This window comes from Carassius carassius, chromosome 11 (assembly GCF_963082965.1).
Source record: "Carassius carassius chromosome 11, fCarCar2.1, whole genome shotgun sequence".
Taxonomy (NCBI): domain Eukaryota; kingdom Metazoa; phylum Chordata; class Actinopteri; order Cypriniformes; family Cyprinidae; genus Carassius; species Carassius carassius.
The window spans coordinates 4852851-4871521 of record NC_081765.1 but is presented as its reverse complement, the minus strand read 5'-3'; positions in this window follow the sequence as shown (position 1 = coordinate 4871521).

Sequence of the window (18671 nt, the reverse complement as noted above, 5' to 3'; positions counted from 1 at the left end):
CATATCGGTGCATAACTCATAACCTATATTATATAATGCTCATCTACCTGAAGTACAAAAATCTGCTTTGTACCTTATAATGTACTGATAAGTACCATATAGTAAAGTAGAAACACCATCATAGTCACACACATGACACTAAACTTTCACTAAATATCAGAAAATGTAGCAAAAATCAACCAAAATGGACAGTTATGCATTATGTAAATAAATATGTGATTATGTGCAGGGAATTCTAGGGTTGACCTTTACAGTTTTTACATTATATGGTAATTCATTGTTTTCACTTCCAAAAACCACACACTTGACAGGGTTGTACTGTTAAATTGCACACAATATGGTAACTTGCAGTTAAACAGATTAACAGGTTTGTAATGTAGCATTTTATGGTCCTTTTCTGCATTAAATGAATGTATAAATAAATAAATATCCTAATAAAAATAAAATTTCAGTTAAAGCATGTGCAATTTTCCAAATGATTCACACTTCGATATTTGATATTTTTCTTATCTTATTGACATTCATACATTGTTGTGTATTGCTTTGACAAACAGTTAAATATCATTACTAAAAGTTCCCGTTTTAAACATTTTGGCCATGTTTTCTGTTTCCTGTCTCGTGCTGTCATTTGCATAATGTTTTGTGGTTTATTGACGTTAATTTTACACCTCTTCAACTGAAATAAACCGACAAGATATGACTAATTCAAGAGCAATTATTCTATGCCGTAACAACACTCCTTTTTCAAAATAACAAATCTGTGAAATGATTAAAACAACATTCGTTTGATGTTTCGTCAGCGTTTGTCATGCTGTTAGTTCGAGGTCAAATAATTGGGGAGACTCATGCTATCCATATGTCATAAAGTTGCTCAAATTGGTGGTGAAAGAGGTGCTGACAGCGTATCAGATTCTTTAATTGACAGTGGTGTGTGTGTGGCGTCGCGGCGAGAGCGAGTGTGTTTTGCTCTTCTCTATCTGTGTGTGTGTGTGTGTGTGTGCGTCTGGGCCTGTGTCACTCAGTGCCAGGACCTCAAGACCTCTGCGCTCATTTAGCACTAACATTATGAAAATCATCCCTCAACCCTAAAGCGAGAGAGCTTTGTTACGACTCGTGGCTCTGTCAAGCCTTCACCAATTACACTCGCAGGTACAATGGTCTATTGAGCGGAGTGCAGCCCTTGACTGGTGCGGCGACAGTGATTTGTGAATCGTTACCGTATTGCCGGAGGAGGGCCCCGTACCTGAGAAATGCAAATAATGTACCGCGAAACCAAACTACAGCTACTATTACCGCAGATTGGATTTTTCTTCCTTTCTTTGCCTCTCACAAATGTGAAATTTTCAACTAAATGTAAATTTCTCTCCATCAGAAGTGGCCACTAGCTCCGAATGATGGCTTGGGATGAAGTGCCTCTGCTGGAAGTGTGGTATATAAAATCAGCAGATTTGGGCTACTGTAGCATTACTTTAGAATGACAACATGTGCTGATTGCATGTTCTCAGAAAGATGTGCGGTCCACCTGGAGGAGACTTCTTTATATGGCAGATGCAACCGAGCTGAATTTTAACATCTTATTTAATCAATCTGCCACATTCAATCTGCCACACACTCGATACACAGATGGGAATCACTCTGGTTCAGTGGTGTGAGCCGATGATGGTCTACTAAGAGCAGCCAAGTTGATGGGAATAGTTGTGATAAAAATGAAAATTGTGTCATCATTTTCTCCCTCTCATGTCGTTCCAAACCTCTCTTCTGTGGAATAGAAAATAAATAGTTTAGCAGAATGTTAATGCTGCTCTTTTCCATGTAACAAAAGCATACAGTACAGACAAGGGGAAAGAAGTAGAAGAAGAAGAAAACACAATTAAATATCATTAAATAGTTCATTTTTATGTGTAACACATTGTTCACTGATTTATTTATTTTTGTTTGCCAAATTGCCAACTATCATTGTTTCTCATGGCTTGTATCTAGTCTAGTGATGCATGAAGTTTGAATATTAATAATCATAAATTAGACTGGAGAAGATTATCAAAAGTCTCAGTCAAAAGAGTTTATCATGAGACGGAGATTATCAGTGAATAACCACTTACATTTTGGTCTGTTATTTACACAATTGTTACGTATGCCCTAATAAGAAGATTTGGGATATAGTGCATGAGTCATACGGACAACTTCAGCAACTCAGATTGTGATGTGTCTTTAGGAGCTTGATAGTTCATGGGCATTTTATGCTGTTATTGTATGGAAAAGAGCAGTGTGAACATTCTTTGAAATATTTATTGTTACATTCCAGCAAAGAAAGTAAATCAAGAAGGTATTTTGAAATCATTTTCATTTTAAGATTTTAATTATTCCTTGTTATTCCTTTAACTCTGAAATTTGAAATGATATTCAGAAAAATCTGATTTTTGAAATGAAACAGTAAAAAAAAAGGCCAAAACTGAGCTGAGATATTATGATCAAAACTGTTATTTTTATTGTATAATTTACTGCATTATTATTATTTACTGTATTATTTATTGTAGGGGCAAAACATATAATGCAATGCAATGATGAATGAGAGATGACCAATAAATGCTTCTTGGAAGTCTGTTGTATCATATTTGATACATTTTTTAATCAAGTTGCTTCAGTCCAGTACGTGAAATATTACGAACAATAAGTGTTATTCTTATATTCACTTTATAAAAATCAGTAAAAAAATTCACAGCAACCACCACATGAGGGGTGAATGTTATACGATGATAATAAAAGGACGTTTACTTGCTAAAAAAGTTTAAATGGTCAGCCATGTGACAGAAGGCATGTAGATTGTGGACAACAGGTTGCATGCTGATCATGTTTATAATCTAGAGGCCTTCGGAAGTTGTGCATCAAATCTGATACAGCAGGGTTAAGCTGAATTATTCCTTTAACTGGCTCATCTAGGAAGCAGTTTAGTGTTGCACTGAATGCCTCTGAAATGATGTCAGGATCAGTGTGTGGCAGTCCGTCAGAAAACCAGGTTTGACTCTTTGAAAGAAGTTCAAAGCTTCTTCTGAAAGCATATGGATGCAATCTTATCATTTCTCCTCAAACACACATTATTCTGAACATTTTTCAGAAGGTGCTCCCGATTTATCCCATTGTGTCAAACATTTGTACTACAGACATAAACAATGACTCCAGGTATTTACATTTATGCATTTAGCAGACACTTTTATCCAAAGCAACTACATGCATTCAGGCTATATATTCTTTTTACCAGTATGTGTGTTCCCTGGGAATCGAACCCACAACCTTTTGTGCTGCTAATGCAATCCTCTACCGCTGAGCCACAGGATCTTTGGCTTATAGAGCTGCACTAGTATACAGACACTATTTTCCCACTGTTTCCCAGAGGAAGTAATACAGTTCAGGTAACTCAATGAAAGTGTGCGATACGATGCGACCTTGGAAAACCATCATTCCGAAACACCAATTGTCTGTGATCATGAATATACAAATGCCTGTGAATAATAAACACCCCTTATATCTCTCAGTAACTCCATTTGTAGACCGTAGCAGAGAAGAACGTGCAGAAGTTCGGACCTGCCGACCGGGTCACGGCACCACTAGACGGAGCGTGGAGGAGCTCGGGACGCTGGTGGCAGACGTGAGGAATGAGGAGCAGCCATCCCTGAGGTTAATTAGCATTCTCTTTCCCTTCACTTTATTATCAGCTGTGTCCTCCACACACCCGTTTAATTGCGTGAGCTGATCGAATAATAAATGGCAGAGTAATTACCATTCTAAAGGAGAGATCCCTCTCTCTCTCTCCACCGTGCAACTCAGTCAAAAGAGATTTTTATTCTAAATTAAGTTTTTAACTGTCATCTGTCATCTTAGGTATAATTATAACTTAGACATTTCGGGTTCATTGTTCTCGCACTGTGAAATTCTGGATGGAGAAAAGACATTGTGACAGCGGATTTTTAGGCGCATGGAAAATTATGTTTTGGAGGAATTCTCAATGCCTCTAAATGAGAAAGCAAATATGCTAATTAATCAAACTCTCTCACAGGGCAATAACACAGTTGAAATCCTGCTCTTTTTTTAACATATTTAATCAGTCTCTGGATGAGGTAATGCGGGCTGTCTTTGCTTAAGGACTCCTTTGTATGAGTGCTTTTCTTTTCAACTATAAGCACTTATGGCCCTGTGGACATTTAGAAAATAAAACAAAACACAGTTCTCACATCCTCACTAATTTATCAACAGTAATTTCAAGAACATCTAGAAACCACCCTTTATTTTGTGGTAGAAATAACATTTTCATCTCAGGAATTTTGGAACTAATTTCAAAGATATTTTTTTTATAGTTACATGCATACAACAAAACAATATTTTCCAAATCGCATTAATATTGACAAAATTGCAGTTTGAATGGAAATCGTTCAAAAATAGCTTAAATAAATTCATATTTCAATAAATATTCTTTTGTTTTCGTTCACACCAGGGTTGTTGTTATTATTCTTGTTAACTAAATTGTTAAAAAATTTGGTTCATTAAAATAAAGTTGAAATAAAATAAAACCAAAATATGAAAAAGTTAAATAAATAAAAATGAGAAATAACCCAAAAATAAATTAATAATTGGAAATAATTAAAAACAATACAAATTAAACTAAAAACAAAAAAAGCACATAACAAAATTCTTAAAAAATTACACTAAAATTGAAATGATAAAAATATAATAATAAAGGCTAAAAATACACTGTATAAAATTATTTAAAATGTACACTCTACACTAATTTATATCAGCAAAATACATTTTAAATACAATGTATATATGGTTCAGTGATGTTAAATAATATTTTGGACTACAATTAAACCAGTCTATTTAGATGTATAATAGTATATCACAGGCCAAAAAATATTACAATGATTTAACTTTTATTTAGATTACCATAGTTTTCAAATTGTAATGTCTAATATTTAATATTATTTATTTTTTAAATGATTGTTTTTATATTATTATCATAGTTGTAGACTTGGGCAAAAACATTAAAATGGAGACGGGTTGGAAGAAAGTTTAGCCAGTTCCATATAGTCAGTTTTACGCTTTCTGAAATGATGAATGTCCACTTAAATGGACAAGTGGACTCTCTACCCATAATGCTTCAATGTGTTTGGTTTAACCAGGTGTGTCTATACGAGAGAAGCATCCAGGTGAGTCGTATTCTTCTCTACCTGCTCCTGCTGTTCTGAGCTGCAGGCACCTGGCCAGATATCAGCGGCCTGCACCCCGGTCAAACCACCGTCCCACACCATGGAGAACTTCAATTACAGCGGGATTCTCGGAGCAGAGAGCGAGGGGGTCGCATTGATTGAGGAGGGCAACAATTGATTTTGTCCATTACGTGGTGAGAATGTTTCCATCCTGTGCAGATCAGGCTGCCCTCCTCCTGTGGGTGGAGATAAGAGGCCGCTGCATTGTGGCTGCCTAATCTGTGTGACGGCGCTTGTCTGTGCTGAAATTGATGTGGCTTTTCATGCGTCCGCATGTGGGTCTGTGTGGTGGGGGTCTGTTCTTCCGCACCCCCGTCTCAGATCCACTCAGAGCGCTGAGTGCCACTCACATCAGCAAACATGAGGGGGATTTGCATCGATACAGATATTTGCCTTGTATTTGTTCCACAGGATGTTTGTAAAGAGAATAAAGGCGTTTGTAATGACTTGTTGAGTTCTTGAGCCTTTTCTTATCCTTACAGTGGGATGTGGGTCAGAAGATTGTCAAAAGTATTAGAACAAAGGATTTAAACTATGCTAATCTAAAAACAGGAGTTTTATTGAGAATATTTATTCAGTTTTTTTTTAATGACCATAATGCATTTAAATGTGGCCACAACCACAAAAAACAAAACAAAACAAAAACAGTCCACTTAATTTGAAATTTAGCTTTCTTTATGTATGTCCCAGATCTTTTTGTTAACAATGTATTTTGTCTTTCCTTTTCTGCTGATGTCCATTATGCGATGTGGGCTTTGGATAATCTTAAGAAAGACAAAAAAAAATTTTTTTGACATTATTTTAGCAAACTCACTTTCAGGAATGACTCACAATCCAATCAATTCACAATAGATACAATGAAGTCCCACTTTAAATGTTTGAATATAACTTTAAGAAAAACAGTTGGGTCCAAATGTCTGAGACCACTATTCATATTGTTTTTTTCTTAATTTAATTCAGTTGTTTTCATTAAAACATATTTTACAATTTGAGTGAACAGATTTTGTTTATTATTATTATTTTGTAATTAACTCTATCAAGTCTACTTTAAATTAAAATTAAATTTTTAAATTAAATTTCTGTGGCCCCTAAATTTTCAACATGATCAAAACCTTGTACACAATCCACTACAGGCCTTCTGTCATTTGACTGACTGTTTTAGCACTTTTTTTTAGCAAATAAAAGGTCTTTTAGCATTATTGTAAAAATGTCCACCTTGTATGTCGATGTCAAATATGATACAACAGGCTTTTGTTGAAAGGTTATTTGTACATATCTCAATTATCATTGCATTGCGAGATGTATATTTATATGCATTTTATGTAAGTAGTTTGTCATACTGTTATAAAGTTCTCATTGATTTACATTACAAGATATCCGAATTTTAACTTTTTGGCCTTATGAAAATCAACAGCTTTGCCAAATTGCTTATTTTTGCTCATTTGGGGCCTCTGAATAAAATGAAGGTGCTTTATCCCTCCTTGAGTGAGCTGCATATTCTTTGATATCATACAAGGCGAAATGAGCCATAAAAGCCTGATGTATAATGTATCAGGATCAATAAACTGTTTGAAAAAAATGTACGACTATTATTATGATTATACTTTTATTTTAAAAGTCAAGCTCTAATTGTGAAATTCATTCATTTTACTTTACATTTTTCAAACCCCTAAATCCTTCAGTTTATTTCATGGTTTAAATAAAATTTTGGTCCCAGTCTTTCAATGCAATCTCAGACATTTGGAGTCCTCTGCCACATCACATTCCTCAAGTAAAATAGGTTGTGAATGGCATTTCATGTTCACTTTAAAGCCAAACAACAGCAACAAGAAAGTCAGCTCATTAGGCAAAGCAGGCCATAACTGATTACAGGCAGCCTTGCTTCTGAACGAAAGGCACTTAGTCAGGTAAGCACCAGTGAGTAGCTATATTAACTCAATACATCTTACACTATAAAAACTGCAGTCTGTAACGCTGCCCTGCTAAGCCGTGTAACATGCTTTATTAGGCACCCTTGAGGTGAATATTATCTATCAGCCTGCTCTGCATCGAGACCCCCCATCCCTTCCCCAAATGCCCCACATGGAGAACATTGCACGCTCATCTGTTCCTCTCTAACCAGACAAACCCTGATGCTGATTAATGGTAGCTAAACATACAGGCACTCTGTCAGAGATGTTACATAGGGAAGGTAATATATGGGAGCCATTAAATACACATCATTTTCCTGGCATGAAATATGTTGACCCCGATCTTATTACACACATAATTAAAAGTGTTCAACAGTTCTGTGGCCGTGTGCGGTAGAGCAGGGTTGCTCACCGACAGCTGCAAGTCAAATTGATGCTTCGCCGGAATGTCATTTGTTTTATTAATCTGTCAGAGCTTCGTTCCCTCGGCTGTGCATATAAATTGTTTTTTATTAGAGAGCCTGATTCACAAAACTTGATTTCATTGAGACAGATGTATCTTGTAATTGCTGCTTTTTTAATGTTACATGTGAGTATTTCATAAAGTGTACCAATATGTTAAGATTTTGTAAACAAAACTTTGTACAGAAACATGTTGAGCGGTTCACTACCGATTCAACATCTGCGTAACAGTCAAAGGCTCTTAAAATACAGACAGATGCCATAGGAGATCTTTTTCATTTCCACAACCTACTTTTTTATTCTCGTGCTCTTTAGAAAACCTGCTATGTCCTGAAACCAACATACACATGTGAAGCACATATAAAGTAAGATTAAGAATCTTTTAAACTTTAAAAAACCATATAGCAACTCAAGAACCAGATACAGACAACAATGGCACTTGATAATGTAAATGTGCTACAAATATATAGTTCAGTCATGAAACTCTAGATGGCGTAGGCTGACGGGTTGTTAACGTAACTGACTCAGAGAGTTAAACGACTTGGCGCAAGCTGATTGGTTCATGCTGCATATGCAGCCAATGAGCTCACTGTGTTGCATTTACAGATGCAGTGCACTTTCAGATTTTCTCTGAAACCCTTCACCTTCCCCAGCTCCACCTGTAAGATCTGCTACAGGCTATTTTATATGCTATTTGTTTTTAATGTGCAGTATGTATTAAATACTCACAGCACCGTATCGCCATATGCATTGGCAGTAATACGTTTCTGTACTTGCTTTCAGCAGCAGTAGCAGCAGCAGCAATAATCTACAACTACAGCAATAACCAACAGCACCAGCAATTCAGCAGCTGTAGCTGATCTATTCCGCCAGGCCAAATACATTAACATTGTCATATCCATCACCATGTTAAAATCTTCAGAGTTGTCATGATTTAAATAACTTTAATATAAGAACCTTTTTATGTTTGGATTTTTATGCAGATTTTGGCATCTAAAAATAGGTATACCCTCATTGGGGTCCACTGTTGTGTAACTGGGACATTTTATGTTTCACTGAAGAAAAACGTTTGGAACAACATGAGAGTGGGTAAAAAAAAAATTCTTATTTTCAGGTAAACTGCCCCTTTTGTGGATTATACCTGGAACACACCTCAAAAACAAAAACATTAGTCGTTAATGCCCATCTTGTGGCAAGCAGAGTAAAGTTCACCGGCAAAACAGTCTCTTTATTGTTATAAAAGTTATAACACATAAAACTGTCTTTATACCCACACAAACACTCATTAATGCGGCTGTCTACTGTTGTTGCCACATCCAGCAGTTTGCTGTTGTTCAGTCTCATGTTTAGTTTTTTTTTCAACTGCGGAAACCAAGCCATTGTTGCCACTTTGTGGACCAACTGATTAGTGCAAAAACCTCAAGGTGCACATGTGACCAGAGTGCACATTGCATATGTGGTTAGAAAAACATGACTGTGCATGTAATATGCTGATGATTAAATTTGTATCACACACACTGTGCCATAGCATATGCATAAAAACATGCATACTCTGGTCTTAAAACTCATTCCCACCCGGGTCACGGCACCATTCCAGCCAGTTCTGCTCTGCTCACTCCACGAGGGGTCTTGAACTGATGGTAGTTGACACGTGAGGTGACCACGCTAACAAAGATGCTAAAGAAGCAGCCTCTAATGAAGGGATGTTTAATCCTGTACCTGGCAGGCCAGTTTCCTGCAGAGTTTAACTCAGGGGTGTCCAGGCCCGATCCTGAAGGGCCCTGCAGAATTTAGCTTCAACTTGTCCCAATATACCTGCCTGGAAGTTTCTAGTAATTCACCTCGATTACCTTAGTTCAGGTGTGTTTATTTGGGGTGGACCTAAACCAGGGGTCTACAACCCTGATGATGTAAAGCTACTGCCCTGTAGATTTCAGCTCCAACCCCAATCAAATACACCTGAACCAGTTAATCAAATCATGGTCAATAATTACAGACTGGTGTGTTGGAGCAGGTTGGAACTGAAGTCTGCAGGAAGGCAGCTCTTCATGAGCAGAGCTGGAGACCCCTGATCTAAACTCTAGTAGAAGTTGGCCCTCCTGGTGCAGGTGTAAACACCCTTGTACTAACGTCAGTTACTAGTGTGCCGTGAGTGGGGTTTACCTGCACAGTTATCTTATATACCAACAAAAAAGGAATATTTTTGGCAACTGTAAAGGCCCTTTCACACCAAAAGTGAAATGAAAGTTCCTGTGCACTTACTCCCAATTTCTCTTAACATGGAGACAAGTGAATTCAAGTCAAGTAATCTGAAAAGTAATCTGATTATGTAAATTGCTTGTAATGCTTTCCAGGTGTGTTCGATTAGGGTTGGAGCGAAACTCTGCAAGATTTTGGCTCTCCAGGATCGAAGTTGGCCAAACTTTATTACAGAGGTTTTCCAAACCAGCCCTGTAAACCTGATCATGAAGTCTGTTTTATCATAAATGTGTATCTGTAGTCTCTCTGCCTCTCAATAAATCAATCCATAACGTGTGTAAGACTTAAGGCTGCTCCTTGTTGATAACAGGACTGAAACTGTGTGTTTACGAGGGAAGAGTTTCCAAAAAAATCACTTGCCAGACCCACACTTCACCTGTAGCCACATGCCCCTTATACCCATAATTCCTCAGTATGCCCACAGAGAACATAACACACACATCTAAGTCTCCCTTATTCTGTCTATAGCCCGTTTCTCTCTTCCACGAGCTGAGCTCTCCGCAGGTATCCAAGGAGTAATCCGTGAGGACACGGAGGCGGGCTTTATTACATCTGATGTGATGAAACTGGGTCATTATAAAGAGGCCAGCAGAAGGAAGGATGTCAAGGCCCAGATGAGCACGGCCTCCAGTGATCAGACAGCTCAGACGTCTACATGCTACACACATCTTCACTTTTACACAGGGGGAGAAATTACTGCCCTCAGCTGACAAAACGTTCAAATCCAGTCTGAAATCCACTCTACATAGACTCCAATCCACATCTCTGACTGGATCCTCAAAGCCGTCTCTCACAGAACAGACCCCGTGACTGATTTCCTTCTTTTTATCAGGAGAATAAGCACTTCATCCCTTCAGCTGCGCTGCACTGACACTGATACCAACAGGCAAGTTAAATAAAGTGTGAAATTCTTAACATAAGGACATTTACATGGATGAAGGGAGCATGGATAAGGGTTGCATATTTTTTTTTTGTGACTGCTGATGTGTTGTGACCTTTTCACAGAACTGCTGTGTTTTCACACAGCCAGATTAGCCACATGTAAGTGAATTTTATGGTGGATTTGTAATGACAAAAGCATTGACTTAAAGCATGTTAACGCCTTGTTAAAAGAGTTCAGACCCGGTCTTAAAATCAGACTCATGCGGCCGATGGGTGTTAAGGCTTGACTCCAGCTGTAAACCTACAACACTGCTCAATCTCTTACTCCTTACATGCATAATTTACGTTACAAGTGATTCGTGCCGATTTAAAGCTGCAGTGTGTTACATATAAACATTAATAAATGCACATGCATATATAAAATATGGCAAATAGAAGCTTGGATTATTTATACAATGTTATATGGAACCTCTGAACAAAAGGTTTATGGATTTGAAAAAGCGTGAGGGTGAATGAATGATGAGCGAATTTCAAGTTTGTGTGAACTAACCTGTCAAAGAAAAACAGGTTGTTCCAATTCAGATTGGTTGAGCCAATGTTGCTGTGTCCAGTCGCTCAAATGAAGTGTCACATCGTTTCCACACTGAAATTTATCCTTGAATGGCTGACTTACAGTAGCGTCTCCACACTTAACTGTGATAGGAAGAAGTATTTTCATCTCAAAACAATGACGCATTGCAGCTTTAAGTCATTAAAGTGAAGCAGTCGATCTCAGAGTCTGATGTGTGTGTGTGTCTTTGATTGGTAAAAGTTGTTTTAACTGGCTGAGGTAATGCCATTGTGACACATATCAGTGTTTGCAGGAAATGCCCAAGGCTGGGAAAAATGATGTCACAGACAGAGCAGAGGCTGGTGGCGGTCTGGGAAGATTGGGTGCGGAGGTGCTCTGCTGGGATTTCAGGGATATTGCATCAGGGGAAAGAAGGAAGTTGTGTACTGGTCAAGAGACAGATTTTTGATCACACCACCTGCAACCTAATTTGCACTCTTAAAATAAGTGTGGTGAGTGTATCATAAGATTTAAACATGCTGTATCATCCCATAATGTAAACATTTACACATACTATTTTTAAGAAACAGGATATAATGTGCAGTATACAGTAAGTACTAAACTAGTATTCCATTCCATATACTGTGAAACCAAAGTGCTTATACTGTATATACAACCCAAAACATTACTAATTTCATTGCAAGAAGCCATATAGGGATCCACTGACATCTACAGACCATAGATGAAAACAGAAGGTTTCCTCCTTGTGGAAATTCTCCCTAATACCTGTGGATTTGCATTCTTACGTCCAGCATTGTTGAGTGAGTGGTTGTTTAATGCACAACATCTGTTTGAAATACTGAACTCTTGAGAAGAGAACAGAAGCAGGGTGTGAGAACGAACCCTTACAGAAAGTTCTCAGCTCCCTGCTGTAATATCCCCAGATTAAACCTGAGACAAGCACACAGCTCTCTGTTTACAATTTTGTACATTTAAGGCACACATATAATATCTGAATGCCATTGCTTTGAATATCAATATCCATGCACTCAAATGCTGCATGGGCTTTTCTCAGAACTGATTTAACTTTCTTTTTTTTATGTTGTTTAACAGGCAAGTGTTTGAATGATTTATCGCCGATATATGAAGTCAGTTCTCCTCAAGTTCACACAGGTCTCCAAGCAGAGGAAGCACAGCTGTAGAGAATCACATTAACTATCAACATGACCCACTAATGTTTAACAAACAGTAGGGCACCTTTGGTCTTCGGATATTGCTGTTTAATCCTTTTAAACACACCAAATGTCAATTTGAAAAATGTTTGCATAAAAAAAAAATGCTTCTGCAATGTATTTCAAATAAATTCTATGTAGTTTCATATTTTATATCTATTCCAATGTCAACCAGACATTTCAAATGTAACTTAAGTTTCTAAATACACTGTATAATTAAAATTCCTATTATGAGAATATGCATGATTCAAACAAAATCTTGCAAAGGCATAAATTCTGTTTTAATCTTTTACAATCATATAATTATAATGAACTAATTATGCAAGCCATTTTGTAAAATGAGCCAAACACATCATTTAATAAACAACAGAATAATCTGTTCAAGCTCGCAACAATCCAATAAATGTTGTCTTAAATATTACACTTTATTATCCGGTTAGTACAATTGGAAAAGTCATAAAACAATCCGCTTTGCACTTATAAATCAGTTTAAAGTGTGAAAAAATTCAATCAATGTATACACTGAGTGATGTTAAGTGATATCAGGATGGCTCAGATTAATCAGTAGCCTGAAGGAGATTGAGTTAAAGCGTTTTAGGCAGTAATCCCTGTGTGTATGTGTGTGTAATTGAGGCAGCCCTTTAACCCTTATTAGCAGAAGCCCAAGGGATCTGACACATACGCTTTGTTGTCCTCGTTGTAATCTCTAAATATACTCTAGCAGTCTCCATTCATCCAGTATATCCCTCGTAATTTAACATTTTAATAGAAAATATTTTGATGCAATTTTTTGATGATTTTAACAGTTTGAGTGCTGACAGAAATTCACTTACAATGTAAGTCTAAGGGGCCACCAGCTAACAAAAATGTGTGTATTTATGAAAACGTTTCAGTAAAATTCTCCATTAATGAAACTTTCTTTTTCTCTCTGTATATTTTATTATAGAGTACGTGTGTATGTCCTTACCTTGTTGTTTTGTTGATGTACCGTGGGACGAGGAATGGGGAATAACATTTCACAACATGTAAGTAATATGTGACAAATAAAGAAACTTGAACCTAAATAATATTTTGAGAACATTATTAAAGACCAGATTTGAAAAGGGTTTAATTATTTTTACTGGAAGAATATTTCTTCATAACTTTGGGGAACCTTGCCAGAATCAGTCTAAGCATCTAACATGTAACATAAGCATGCAAACAAATTTTTGTTTGTTGAAATATACTGGAGAAATTACTATTATATATATATATTATATATATATGTTACTATATATGTAGTATATATGTTACTGCTGGTGTCACACGCTTAGCTGCCTAAACTAAATTAAAATGAATCTAAGCTAAATAGATGGACTATTTAGTTATCTATAAAGCTAACTGCGAGCAGACCAAACTTCCGGCTATAAGAAATCTTATTTGCAATGTTTATGAATCCGCTGAGAACCCCAAAGGGAGGTTGTGTCAGATTTAGCGAACTAAAGAGTAGCTAAGTAAACACGTGCATTCATGAAGTTCAGAGACCGTCAGCGATGCTAAACGGCTGAAGGCCCCTCTGTGCGCCCCTTTATCCTCCCACTCCAGCGCACGCAGGCTGTTTATATGCATGCATACGAGCGTGTTCGTGTCTGCATGTGTGCGTCCCTAACTTCTCCCAAGGCAGAAAGCAGAGCTTTTTCATTTCAGCAGTGGGAATAGGGCGTTTGAATGGGCCAGTGTACGGCTATATCACATTATTAGTAATCATATCTGCTTAAGCCAAGCCTGCTGCTCCAGATGGCTGCTTTCAAGTGCAAATGAAGCAGTGAGACGAGGCCGCCTTTAATACGTACTCACGATTCACAAATAGGCATTGATTTTTTTCTGTGTCCCCCTCCATCCAGGCAGTCTGCCGGTATTGAGCTTGGATTAAATGGTCTCCTGGGTTTTTAAAAGGAACATTGATTCTTCTAATTAATTGTGCGCCGTTCAGAAGCAGAATGCATAAACCCGCTAGTATTTGCACTTCAAGTCAATTATTTTGAGTTCAGCCGGACAGGGAACAAACAGGCCCGGCGTTCAAGCTACGAGGAGCTGATGGGAGTCATTTTGTTTCCTCTGGAAGTGTGAATACTCAAATGAAAGAGAGTTATTTCCATTTTAGCTGTATGTCTGAATGAGAATTGACGGGGGAAGAGGTACAGTCGCCCACTGGGGATTTCAGACACCGTATGAATAACACATGGACATTTTTTTATTATGAGCGCCTGCGGACGGAGAGTGCAAATACGGCTTAACGTATTGACACAGGCTACCTCATCAGTATCTTAAATGAAATACTTCCACACTGCTCTAATAAGCATGCTATAGTTTTACGAATTAATACAAGGGCACGTTGTGGGAATTAGGTTTTGAGGGGTACCTGTCGAGAGGCCAGAGGCGTTATCTGTGTCTGCTCTTCTCGTGAGCTCTGTACACCTCTGCGTCGGAGCGAAAGGTCCTCTCAGCGCTGACAGCTTCGCTATTTAAGACAGGGATGGTCCGTTCCTCCAGATTGTAAGAGTGCTTGAAGAAGCGTATTACTCTCCTGATACTTCATTAATCTCCATCAAACGTGCCGACACTGCCACAGCTGACAGCGGGGACAAAGCAGCTGCTGCTCTCCTCCCAGCTCAGATAATGCGTGTTTTACAGTAGCCCAGATGTCCACACTCAATAAAACATTTGAGGGAATCAGGCGAGGTGTGTTTGGGGATGTCTGTATTGACTGGCTGCTGTGTGGAGACAGCGATACGGGGGCTGCTCGTCTCTGATTACAGATTTAAAAGAGTGGGCTGACAGAGCGACTGGCAGGCCGAGGGACGGGGATAATTGTATCTGTGGAGGGATTTGGATTTGACCAAAGTCTGCCATCCTGATTATCTCATGCAGGAAGAGCTGCATGACTGAAACGAGGCTTGGATTAACCTTTATTTCCTTTCACTGTTTGTTTGCTTAAATCAGGAAAAAAAGAATCTACACCGCTGAGATGCTGTTACTGTGAATACAACGATTGTTCATCGCACTAGTGAGAGCTGATCTAATAAAGTGATTATTTTCTTCTCATCTGATACACACACAGCTCACTTTTTTAACACTTGAGTGTTGGTGTGGTAAGATGAGTCGCTCCCTGACATGCAGAATGGAGCTAAAGATTAATCACAAATTGTAGTCTGTTATTGTTTACAGATTAGATGATGAAAGTGTAGTTAGTAACGTAATCCAAGTCGCTCATTTTAGGTAATGTAATCTAACTTTTTTATCAAACTTGTTGTAAAACTCATGGCCACATTAGATATTTCTTTGGAATTCCATTTTCTTCTCCTTTTTTGTCACTGTACAGAAAAGTACTTGAGACATAGACTGGAAAACACCATGAATGGATGGCCAGTCCATCACAGCTGTCACACACACACACACACACTTTCACAATTTAATGTCTGTAATTCACAACCAGAAACCGGGGCACCAGGAGGAAACTCCACACAGAAATACCTCCAGTCGGGACTCAAACTGGGGACAGTGACAGTGAGCAACCTAACTCAAATGTGTTTCATATTTACTTGCTTAACTGGAATTTTCTTTTTATTGATTCATCGCTTATAAACATTAGGAACACTATTAAATGAATGCTTTGCAGATAATGTGAGTAGCCTATAACCCCTGGTATTCCCATCTTTATTATATACAAGTCTATATTCAAGTTTCATGCGTAAGATCATATGTACAGTGGCTTAGAGAAATAAAACAAGCCCCAGGATTTGAGGTTTCATCATTCATGTCTGTAACAGTGTGGGATAAGCAGATGTTTCAACTACTAATGCTAAGTATGAGTAAGTATTTTGGAATAGTATAATACATTATGTTTTAGCAATTATCTGTAACATATGTTTTTACTGTAAAAAAAACTAAATTGTTTAATTAACACTGCATGGCCCAGGAAGTTGAGCCACTTGAGCACATTTCTTTTTTTCCATTAAGGCATATTTCATATATTATAGATGTTTCTTATAATTTCAATTGATAAGCAGCATTATGACATATAGTTTTACCTCTATATCATTTTGAATAACAGCTTGAGTATACGGCGACACATCTTACCCCATGCCCGGTCCCCTTCAGGTAATGGAATGGTAATGACTCGACGGTCTGATCACATTCTCTACAGGAACCTAGATATAAAAAACCCACACAATCGGCCTCGAGCTCAGAGCACTCTCTTCCACACACGCTCTACAGGGAGACTGCATAAATTGTCATCTTTCTCATATTTACGAGACAAAGTCTGAGCTCCTGATTCACTGTAGTATAGTACTCCCGGCTGAAATTGCACTCTTAGATATGGGAAAACAAAACCGTTTCTGTATTACTGTGTCTGTACTTCAGGGCGAGATTGAATAGAAGATGTGTATGATAAAAAAGAAAGAGAGAGAGAGAGATGACAGAATATTTTAAATTGTAGTACTTTACATGTTGTGATTGTGGGTCATAGAGAGGGATATTTTGACTCGCTCCACAGGAACACTGGGAAACCATGCATACTGATTTCTGTGACTGATTTTCATCCTGTGAAAACATACACACATATTTCTTTGTGATTTCAGCAATTTATTATATAATCCCTATTTTTTTCTTAGTGAAAGAGGGTTTTAGGTATATGATTGATGGGTCCGGACTGCTTTTTATTTTTTAATCTTTGTTCATGACTTGCAACAGTGCCTAAAGTTCTGTACAATCACATTTTAGATTTCCAAACCTAGTTCGCCCTGGAGAAAAATGGGTCAGCTGAGCAGGAAACGCACACAGGAACATTTTCCTTCTTTTGGATCGGTCTCCATTCAGCATTTTTTCAGCGGCCACTGAGGTTTCTCCCATTAAGAAGTTCACAGGGAGATAAATAGAGGTTGGGTTTCTTCTCTCACTCCCAGGGCCGAGTTCTGCTTGCGCTAGCCAAAGCTGAAACCCATTATTGAGGCCTGTTTGTCAGACCTAAATGAGCTAGGAACGACAAGTTGTTTTCTGTGGCTTGGCTACAACGTTTTGTTTTGCATACAGTGACATTAACATTTCTGGAACAATAATAAAGTTATTTAGAAGAGCGCATATGTAGTTCATAAGACAGAACATAATAAACCGCTCTCGCATGTCAACACGTCATTGCGCAAAGATGTCTGGAATGTAAAGGCAATGAGGAGAACTCGATTGACTTTGGTGGATAAAATACACATCAGAGAGACTCCAGTTGTGTTCTCCACTCAGGGCTGCTTTCATTTGATTTAATTACAACAGATTTGTGAAAAGAAGAGGAAGGATTAGAAGATATCAAAGAGCGATTAGTGGCTGGTTTTTTGGTGTCTGCACTACAAATGTTGTCATAGTCATCCATCAGCTGGTGCCACTCTGCCCCGAGGCAGAAACCACAATGGCACCACACCAAGCAAGACAGACAGACTAAAGGACTGCACCCATGAAAGACCAAATCCTGCTGCTATAAATCAGACCAGCGCAGAGCTAACCCAAAAACATTCAGAAAAAAACAAACCATCTCCAACTTTAAATGTTATGGGATGATGGAGAGAAATAAACCTGACAATTCTACGTGCAAACAATGCAATAAATTCTAAATGGAAAACAACACCAATTTTTGCTTTCATTTGAATGAAGTTTATTGTACAGAAGTTAGAGGAATGCAGGGTGATTCACATGAATGCTTCCTCCTTCATCATAACTACATCTATTGGAGCTTTTTTTTCTGCAACGTTTAGAGGAAAGACTTGAAAAGAGCAACATTTTCCGCTAATGGACATATTTTTCTTTAAACATGAGCGCAGTAAACCCCTCTGTCTCCACCTCAGTGGTGTCCGAATGGAGGTCCCTTCTCTCATGTGTCATTGAGACACATTTGATATTCTGGCCGCAGTCTTTCCTGCGGTGCCATTTTGAAGCTTCCCCATTGAGGTTCCATTTACCCAGGCCACCGGGAGCCTCCATCCGGGCCGACTCTCTCCATGCGGTCCCTTCCAGTGTAGATCGGCCCCAGCAAGCAGCTCCGCCAATATGTTAATACAACGCTTTCTGAAACAACTCATATTCACGCGGT